This window comes from Nannospalax galili, unplaced genomic scaffold (assembly GCF_000622305.1).
Source record: "Nannospalax galili isolate Female #2095 unplaced genomic scaffold, S.galili_v1.0 scaffold530, whole genome shotgun sequence".
In the NCBI taxonomy this organism is placed as follows: Eukaryota; Metazoa; Chordata; class Mammalia; order Rodentia; family Spalacidae; genus Nannospalax; species Nannospalax galili.
The window spans coordinates 998,412-1,004,930 of record NW_008328331.1 but is presented as its reverse complement, the minus strand read 5'-3'; the positions used below and the strand labels follow the sequence as shown (position 1 = coordinate 1,004,930).

Sequence of the window (6,519 nt, the reverse complement as noted above, 5' to 3'; positions counted from 1 at the left end):
TATACCAGATTTTAAGCTGTATTACAGAGCTATAGTCATAAAAACAACATGGTACTGGCACAAAAATAGACCCATAGATCAATGGAACAAAACTGAAGACCCATATATGAGTACATTCAATTTCGGCCCACCTGATTATTAGACAAAGGGGCCAAGAACATTCACTGGAGGAAAGACAGCACATTCAGCAAATGGTGCTGGCAAAACTGGATCTCTACCTGTAGAAGAATGAAACTAAACCCCTATCTTTCACCTTGCACAAAAGTCAACTCCAAATGGATCAAAGATCTCAATGTGAAGCCCAAAACTATGAAACTGTTAGAAGAAAACATTGGTAATAACTTACAAGATACAGGTGTAGAAAAGGATTTTCTAAACTGGACATCAATTGCTCAGGAAACAAGGTCAAGAATCAACAAATGGGACCTCATTAAACTAAAAAGCTACTCTACATCAAAAGAAGCAACCAAGGAAATGAAGAGAAACTCCACAGAATGGGAGAAAATCTTTGCCAGAATATATAATATCCAGAATATATAATGAACTCATAAAACAAAGAATCAAGAAAGAAGTAACCCAATTAAAAGATGGGCTAAGGAGCTGTGCTGAATAGCTTTAGTGTCAACTTGACACACCTGGGTTGAAGGAACCTCAATTGGAGAACCTCCTCTAGTGGACTAGCCTATGGTCATGTCTGAGGGACGTCTTCTTGATGAGTGATGTGGGAGGGCCTAGCCCACTGTGGGTGGTGCCACCCCTGGGCAGGTGGGCCTGTGTTGCATAAGAAAGCAGGCTGAGCAGGAGCAGGGGCCAGGGGAGCAAGCCAGTAAGCAGCAATCCTCCATGGCCTGTGCTCCAGCTCCTGCTTCCAGGTTCCTGCCCTGAGTTCCTACCTTGGGCTCCCGGATGAACTGTGACCTGGGATATGTAAGCTAAATAAACCGTTTCCTCCCCAAGTTGGTATTGGTCAGAGTATTTTGTCACAACAATGAAGAAACAAAGACAGGAGCTAAATAGAGAGTTCTCAAAAGAAGAAATATAGATGGCTAAGAAGCATTTAAAAGGTGTTTAACATCATTAGTAATTAGGGAAATGCAAATTAAAACCATTTTAAGATTTCATCTTGCCCCAGTCAGACTGGCTAAGATCAAGAGAACAAATGATACCAAATGTTGGAAAGGATGCGGAGAAAGAGGCACGCTCATCCACTGTTGATGGGATTGCAAACTTGTTTAACCCCTATGGAAAGCAGTATAGAGGACTCTTTAAAAAACTACAAATGAACCTACCATTTGACCCAGTTATACCACTCCTTGGCATATACCCAAAGAACTGTTCCTATTGCAGAGACACTTGTACATCCATGTGTGTTGCTGCTTTTTTCACAAGAGATGCAAGCAACCTAAGTGTCCCTCAATTGACAAGTGGATAATGAAAATGTGGTTCATTTATACGATGGAGTTTTACTCAGCAGTACAGAAAGATGAAATCATGAAATTTGCAGGTAAATGGATGGAACTACAAACTGCTATACTAAGTGAAGTAACACAGACTCAGAAAAAAATATTACATATGTTCTCCCTCATATGTGGATCCTAGCACCAAATGCTTACAAGTGAGTATGAATCCAGACATAACTACAGGAACCAGGATAGTGAAAAGGAACCAGGAAGGTAAAGGAAAAGAAAGAATCTGAAAGAGAACAGTAGGAAACAGGCCTTAATAAGGGAGATAAAGATAAAAATGGGGTTATTTTAAGGGGAGGGGGGACAAAGGGTTATTCAAGGAATCTTGGGGATAAAGGGAAAGAAGGAGCTCAGGAGAAGTGGGTCCATAGGAGAAGGGTATTATTAAGGGAGAAATGGGAAAAATGGGGGCACTTTAAATGGGGAAACCATGGTAGAAAGGGTTAGACAATTCAAGAGATAAATAAATGCCTAGCTAGTTTTAAAAAACCAGAGGGAACCATATTAAGTGAACAACCTACTGAAAAATTATACATACAACTAGCTCAAGGAATATAATACATGTCTAGGCAATGTTTATCTGAGAATGTGTGGTCTTTGCCCAAGCTTTATCTACATAGCACGTGGTAATTAAAGGACCAGACTGGTGAAACTAACCTTCTTGGATACCTAACAGCCATACTTTGAGGCCTATACTAATTTGGTCAGAGGGATATAAAGAATAGTTTTTCTCTTTGCCCTCTTAGGTTGACTAAGCTCCAGGGGACTATGAGCATCTCTCAAAATGTCCTGTAACTGTGGTGAGTCACCTGTTCACTTGATCAAGAAGGCCATAGAGACCCCACCAAATGGACTTGAACCAGTGTCCAGTCTACAAAGAGGAGGGTCAATATAGAGGAAACATTTCCTTTGTGCTTCCAAGTGAAGCCAGCCATGGTCAAGTAGGACCTTTGACTTATCTTCACATAGATGGAACTGGTTAAAGAAAGGAAGCCAGGGGCTCCTCCCAGGCCCATGTGACTGCTGAGGAACAGATCTTCAAATGGCCTTAAGAGTAAAAATAGCCAGGTGTGGTGGTGCACGCCTTTAATCCAGCACTTGGGAGGCAGAAGCAGGTGGATCTCTGTGAGTTCAAGGCCAGCCTGGTCCACATAGTGAGTTCCAGGACAGCTGGGGCTAAACGAGACCCCGTCTCAAAGAATAGAAAAAAAAAAAGAGTAAAAATAAATTGGTTTATCTGAGCCAACTGTATGGTCTTAAACACCCAAAAGGAAAGTATAACCAAAGATTAAAGGGATCAATATAATTCTTTAAGAGTCCATGTGTACAGCTAAAAGCTTTATAATAAGAAACAATGCCAGACAGGAAATACCTTCCTTTGAGTTGTTGGCCAGGGTGGCCCCAGAGACTCCCAGACAGTAACCCAGCATAGAACCTGGAAAATGAACAGCAGACCCCAATCTTATCTAAAGGAATATTGGCAACTAATTTCTGCTAAATGAAGAAGAGTCGATCTTCCTAAAACAAGGAACTCTAGATAGGCTGACTAGATTCAGCGGATGCACAAGCACTGGAGAATGGCTGGAGGTGCCGACAACACAGTGAACAGTATTAGGGATTACAGAGTATATGGGCTCCAGTGGTGGTGGGAGACTATGGGAGAGTGCCATTTGGGATGTGGGTATATAGAGCAATAAGATTGTTTGGGATGTTCTGTATGAAATACACACACACAAAAAATCAACAAATAAAAAAGTTATATTTGAGAAAGAAGCATAAAAATTTGCTCCATGTTAATTAGTAGAGGTGAAACACATTACCATTGAAATCTACCCAATGATTTTATATGCATGCTCAGGTGGACCTCAGAAAGTAACCGACTGTGACTAGTAATAATCAGGTACATAAGAGATTAGAGACATATATGAAAACATCTAAATGTTAGTAGCATTAAAAATGAGTTTTTCTGTATGAAACAGTGTATTTTAAAATGAAATGGAGATTGGAGATTTTTTTAAAGGTTAAACCCTCATTCAATTTTATGTCTTATAGGGTTTGTGCTGAGTTCAATATTGTGTAACTGTATTAATTCAACTGTGGACCTAAAAAGTTACAGCCAATATTGAAAGAGATGCATCTTTGCTCTGGAAATTGTTATTGAATATGTTAATGCCATAATGAAATGCTTCTTCTAATCATATGGTTATTAAATAAATAATTTTTAAAAATGAGCCTAAGGGACTAGGTATATAGTTCAGTAGTAAAGCATTTGCCTACCACGTAAAAGGCCCTAAGTTCAATTCTCAGCAACACACACACACACACAGTATTAACCTAAATAACAAAAACTTGACAATTCTAAGGACAAAGGTAAAGAGAATTACCCCTAAACATAGTAAGTCAGTGAAAAACACAAAGCAAAAGTCTTGAGAGCAGAAAAAGAAAAATAACCTGTCACATCAAAAGAAACCCAGAGGAGAGTTACAGTCAACTTTTAATCAGGACCAGTGGAAGCCCTGGGGCATAAAGTATTTAAAGAGAAAGCTGCCAAATAAGAATCTCTTATCTAGAAAAACTCTTCAAAAATGAAGCGGGGGGCTCATGCCTGTAGCTTAGTGGTGAAGAATTTGCCTCACATGACCATGAACCCATAGGTTCAATTCCCAGTAATGAAAAGGAAAAAAAAAATGGATCATTGACTTGAGGTTGCATGGACAAAACTTCCTCCTGGAGAGTTGATTCAGTAGGTAAAGCACTTGCTGTGCCAGCGTGAAGACCAGTGTTTAGATCCCCACAACTCAAGTAGAGCTGAGGCTGCCTAGAATCCCACTAATCTTACAGTGAATAGAAGGCAGAAACAGGAGAATCCCTGAATCCCTGGAAGCTCATGGGCCAGCTAACCTGGCATATGCAGCAGTAGCAAACAAGAAGAGACCATGTTTCAAACAAGGTAGATGGTGTAGACCAACAACCAGGCTGTCTACTGACCTACGCACACACATATAAAGAGATTTTAAAAAGAAGAAAAACAAAAATAGAACAGACATAGAATTTGTGACTACCAAACCTGGTATTCTTACAAGAAATACCAAGGAAGCTCTTCAGCACAAAAGTGGCCCCAGAAGGTAATTCAACTATAGGGGAAAACAAAAGTGCATAAATAAAGGTAAATATATAATTATTAAATAGTATAAGTACACCCTCTTTCTCAAATGATTTAAAAAGCAACTGTATACAAATAACATGCATATAGTACTGCTGCTGAGCCTTATGCTGGTAAATTTTTGTCAACATGACACAAAGCTAGACATACCTGGGAAGATCAATTAGGAAACTGCCTCCATCGGACTGACCTATGGGCAAGTCTGTGGGGCATTTTTTGATTGCTGTAGGACGCCCTATCCCACTGCAGGTAGTATGATCCCTAAGCGCATGGGCCTGGGCTATATAAGAAAGGTAGAGGAGCAAGCCAGAAGGAACAATCAAGTCAATAAGCATCACTCCTAACAGAGATACAACTGTCTTTGCCTCTAGAGTGCTGGGATCAAAGGCATGTACCACTATGCCCCCGGCTTTCCATCTTATTTTGTGAGACAAGGTCTCCTACTAAACCTGGAACTTACTGTTTTGGCTAGGCTGGCTGGCCAGCAAGCCCCAGGATCCACCTGTATCTACTCCCTAACTCCACCACAGCTGGCTTTAATGTTGGTGCTTAGGATCCAAATTCAGGTCCTCCAGCTTATGCAGCAAGCACTTTTACCTATGGAGCCATCTTCCCAGACCCAACTAACTCAGAGTCTTTATAAGACATAAAGCTAAGCCAGGCGCAGTTTGGTAATTAAAAGGAGGAATACTATTTATGTATTTACTAGAATCAAATTAGTGTAAATATGAAGTTAATTGTGGCAACTTAGTATATACTGTAAGCCTTAAAAGATCAACTCTGAGCCAGGTGTGTGCTAATACTAGCACTTGGGAGGCAGAGACAGGTAACCTCTGTAAGTTCAAGGCCAGCCTGATTTACATAGTGAGTTCCAGGTCAGCTGGGGCTGCAGGGAGAGACCCTGTCTGAAAAAAAAAGACCAAAAAAAAAAGACTATTAAAAAAAAAGATCAACACTCCCTCACCCAGTGACACTAGACATGCTGAACAGGCTCCAGTGCATGGACTCAAACCAAGGGACATCTGTGTACACAAACTTGACAAAATGCATGAAGTCCTGTGAGTTGGGAAGTGTGGAAAAGGAAGGGTGGGGGGGGCTAAATATGATTAAGATGTATGAAATCCACCAAAATTCAATTAAAAATATATTTTAAAAAATTTAAATATAAATATTGTAAGCCCTAAAGCAACTATGTAAGTGAAGAAATCATTAAAGGAACCAAAATCTGACACTAAAATATAATGTAAAAGAAAACAGTAAATAAGGAACAAAGGCTGGGCGTGGTGGCTCTCTACTTTAATCACAGCACTTGGGAGGCAGAGGCAGGCAGATCTCTTTGAGTTCAAGGCCAGCTTGGTCTACAGGGAGATCCTGTCTCAAAATCACCACCACTAAAGCAACAAAAATCAATTTCCAACTATAATGTAGATACAGAGGACATGTTCTAGTATCGACAGACTTGAGTTAAAAGGGGAGTGAATACATGCAAACAACTGTTAGGAAAACTCTACTAGACTTCTCTTCAGAAGTCATATAGGTAAGAGGAAATGTTAACTTCTACAGCTGTTAGGAAGATTTCTCTTTGGATTAGAAACCAAATGCAGACACTTTATTGACACAGATATTTTCTCCTTGGATGCTTAGAGGGAGAGGCAATAAAAATTATAGGGAAAAAAAGACGGTTGTGATAAATGGGTAAATTTGGGTATATGCAATAATATTCAGAGATTGTGATAAATGGATAAACTTGGGTATATGTAACAATCATTCAGAGAGTCCCAGAATTCATCCCCAGACAAATTCATTGTAAACAAAATTGGGTTAGGGTCTGGAATCTCCATTTTGTTTAGTCTTTGACAAACAGTTCAAATAATCTAGATAAGTGGTCAA

General features: G+C 39.8%; 1 protein-coding gene across 3 annotated transcripts in view; it reads right to left on the bottom strand.

Moving 5' to 3' along the window:
* Positions 1 to 6,519, bottom strand: part of Ulk2 (unc-51 like autophagy activating kinase 2) — a 112,641-nt gene that overhangs the window by 19,547 nt on the left and 86,575 nt on the right. The gene's annotated exons all lie outside the window — the stretch shown is intronic.